Source organism: Fukomys damarensis, unplaced genomic scaffold (genome assembly GCF_012274545.1).
Source record: "Fukomys damarensis isolate Sample0158 unplaced genomic scaffold, DMR_v1.0_HiC HiC_scaffold_31, whole genome shotgun sequence".
NCBI lineage: Eukaryota > Metazoa > Chordata > Mammalia > Rodentia > Bathyergidae > Fukomys > Fukomys damarensis.
Window position 1 is genome coordinate 17,671,478 of NW_022900943.1, and position 3,835 is coordinate 17,675,312.

A 3,835-nucleotide genomic window follows, 5' to 3' on the forward strand; every position below is an offset into this window, starting at 1 on the left:
TATCTTGTAGCAATGACCCCCAATTTACACACAAAATTCACTTACCTTTTTTATATACAACTTAAAACATAGCCTACGGGAGATTTTAGCATATTTTGAATAGTTTTGCACACGAAGGAACGTTTCATGGTATAGAACTTTTCACTTGTGGCATCATGACAAGTCTCAGTTTTGGTCCTTGGAGCCTTTCAGGTTTTGTGTTTTTGGATCACCTAGTAATGCAGTTCCTGCTTTTAACAGGCAAGGAAACTGAAGCCTGTGTGCTTGTTAATGATGTTAAACATGCTCCGATTAATTTCCCCCCTTGTCTTTAATTCCACTAAATGATGGCATTTTCCTCGAGGGAGGGGATGGGCTTCTTGCAAGGATGTGAGAACCCAGGAAGGGAAATAATAGGTTATGGAAGAAAAACAAGACTGACAGGCTGTACACAGAGAGCAGGCAGAAGAAAGTTGCCAGTAACCGAGCACCGCTTTTTCTAGCCTCGAGTCAGTACTGTTGATTCTTTGGGACACATGGCTCAGTACGGCTGAGTCTGATTGAGGATCTGGAAGGGCCCATGTATATCGAAGGGTTTAGAAGCTCAGGTCCACCAATGAACTGCCTCTGGCCCACCAAGCCATTTCCAACATACGCTAGTCAGACACAGTAGTTGGAAGTTTTAGATAACTAAAGCCAGAAGAGATTGCAGTGGAAACATTGTGTGAGCATCTCGTTTCACCTGGAACTTTGAAGGGACCTGACTTCATCAAAAGTTGCCAGTCATGTTTCTTCAGGATAGGTGTGGCAGGGTGTTTCCCAGATTGGACCAATAGGCCGAGCTTCATCCCTGGCATTTTACAATAGTTGTGCACACTTCTGAGCTTGACTACTCAAAGCTACACAGAAGGATTCACCAGGCGCTTTGTTCCCCATCCCAATCCCCAGTCTGCTTGTTCAGGTTGAGTCTTAACGGTGTGTGCCATGCTGGAAACACTGGCTCTCAAAGTTGAACAGCAGAACCTTTAGGCAGAGTTAGTACTTTATTTTGTTTGATTTTAAATATATGTTATTTTTTGAATAGATTTAATACAGTTGCTTTCATGAACACCACAATGTGAAGTCAAGCTTTATGTTACATGTAGTCTCATTGGACTTAATGTCCTATTTTTTCCTTTTGCATAGTTGTAAAACCCTTTTTCCTACAGATAAGTTTTTATGACAGTATTAAAATATCTTTCTTATAATTTTGATGTATTCCTCAATCAAACAGCAAATGCTTTATTCCGAGACTTGCCCAAAGCAAGTTCACTTGTCAAAGTAGGAATGTTAAGCTTGCCTCTTCCCCATCTCAACTTTAAAAAAGGTACATTGACACGTACTTAGCAGAAAAATTAAGTTTTTAAAAAGTGAAGCTTGAGTTACCCATTTTTGTAGACTCTTCGAAGCATTTGGTTCATAGTTTGAAAACTGTTCTAGTGGCATTAATGAACTCGGAGACCCAGGTGATAAAAGCGTGGCATTTTAAAGGACTGTGGGGTGGCATAGCCGATTTCTCAATTTTCCAAGCTTCGTTAAAGTGAAATGTGGACCATTCAGTCCTTGGACTTGGGAGGTACAGAACAAATGCTGAGTATTATTAGTTAATATTAATTTACACTTAATATCTTTCAGTATCACATAATGAAAAGGCTTCTGTGTCATTAATTAGTCTTGGAAAAGCTTGGGTTTGGGGGAGGGATCTTTACCGGCTGAGCAGCCCAACTTTGCTAGGTGGCTCTTGATTTCCTGAGGGACCACGGAGGGTCAGTTGGCCACGGGAGGCAGGGGAAGACGCTCGGCTCCCAGCTGGGTCCCTTGCTGTAACTTGTCCACTTAGATCACACTTGGATGTTGATGCAGCCACATGAATAGTTCTGCTGAGATGTGATTTACATACCATACCATTTGTCCATTTGGTACATTTAGGGTTGGGTAACCATCACCACAATAATTTTTAGAGTCTCTCATTACCCTCAAGAGAAGCCTCACACCCATTAGCAGTCCCTCCTGAGTTCTCCTGTCTCTTTCTGCCTTACATATCACCTTCCACTGCTGCCCTTGGTGCTTTCCCCTCTTCAACTGGGGCTAGAGAAGCACTCACTACACACAAGCCAGGGCCAGACATGGATGCCCTTCAAACCCCAGCGCTCCCAGCCAGGATGGTGACCAGGGGAGGATCCTTTCAGAATGTTCTACTCTCGAGTTTGAAAGCTATATTAAGCCTATCCAAGGGGCACAGGTTAGGAGGAGTGTGAAGTCACTAGTATGTAGTGCAGAATATCTCGGAAGCCGAAAACCTTAGCTAACAGTAAGTCACAGGTACTTGGTTCAGGGTCAGGGTAGCAGTACCATGGCTTTGCACCCACCTGTTCAAAGAGGCCAAGTGATGTGGATGTTACCAGCCATTGAGTGGAGCCCAGCAAATTAGCTGCTGTGAACCTCTTACATCTGGCCATTAATGTGAACCCATCAAGAGGTTTTGTGACTTTATCAGTAATGTAAACATATTTTCTGCATTTCTTCAGTGGCCTTTAAACTTTAAACTTGCTTTATGATGAATGCCGGGTGTACTTAGACTACACAGCGCCAGTAGAGAGCTTTAAAAGACCACTTAACATTCTTCATACATTTTGTGTACATCACTCACTTTACTTTGTCTCTGGGGTGTACAATCTCACTTCCACATGGTATCACATTCCCGCTATGAGCACAGTAATCTTTGTGAAGTTCCTGTATAAGGACACTGAAATCCATGGCTTCAAGGTTAATTTTCCTTCGGTTGTCCAATGTATCACTTTATTCTAATGCTGTAAATAATTAATAACCAAGGAAATTGTAAGCTCATTCAAGATTTTCTAAGGTCAGTGTTAGAAATTCTTAAATGAAGGAAAGCTGTATATTACTTCAAAGAAAACTCGAAGCATAGTTGATTACAAAGTTTGATTAATGGTTCTTTGGGGCTTGAGAAGTGATATACCATCTAATAAAAAGCCACAAGTACATAATTTTTAAAAACCTTACCTTCATTCTGATCATTTTTGACCCAATTTAAATTATTGTTTTGGACCGGTTTGCTTATCTGGTTTATTTCCATTGGGTCCATAATATATATTGCCAGAGAACAACCTTATGTTGTACTTTGTTGTTGTTTTATACCTGTGTTCTAAATTTGTGTCTTGAGACAGCCTGTGTAGTGTGGTGGCTAAGGAAATAGATTCCGACTGCAGACTTCTGAGTTTGTGCTCAGGTTCCTTTATGTTCATGGTGTAAGACCATGGGCTAGTTAACTTCACAATTGTGCCTTGGTTTCCCCTCTGTACCATGGCTAGTAGCAATACCTGCCTTGCAGAGTCTGTAAGCTTGAGATATACTAATCCATGCTAAGTGCTTGAAACTGTCTGGTTGACTCATAGTAAGAGCTCTCATGTAAGATACATTTTGTTCTGAATGAAAAAAAACGTATTCCTTGAATACACATCAGTTGAGTTACGGTTACGACTCTCCAAGATTTCAAGAATTAAAATGTTCCCTTCAGTATTTATTAGAGATAGATAATAGTTTGGTAGTGCTTTTTCTTACTTATAATCTGCATGTCCACATAGTCATCTTTAAAATATGGTACTTTTATTTTAGACCTATATGTGTGCTATTGAAAACATTATTTTAAAATATAGTTTTTTAAAGGCCAGGGATTTAGCTCAGTGGTTTTGCCACCTGCCTCGCAAGTGCAAGGACCCGAGTTTGATTCCTGGTACCAAAAAATATATATATATTTGTATATATATATTTTTTTTTTTTTGAAAGTGGGTCTTCT

The 3,835-nt window shown here is 40.3% G+C and overlaps 1 protein-coding gene across 4 annotated transcripts in view; it reads left to right on the plus strand.

Annotated features, from left to right (window-relative positions):
* Tjp2 (tight junction protein 2) overlaps positions 1-3,835 on the plus strand; it is a 165,136-nt gene that overhangs the window by 152,557 nt on the left and 8,744 nt on the right. The gene's annotated exons all lie outside the window — the stretch shown is intronic.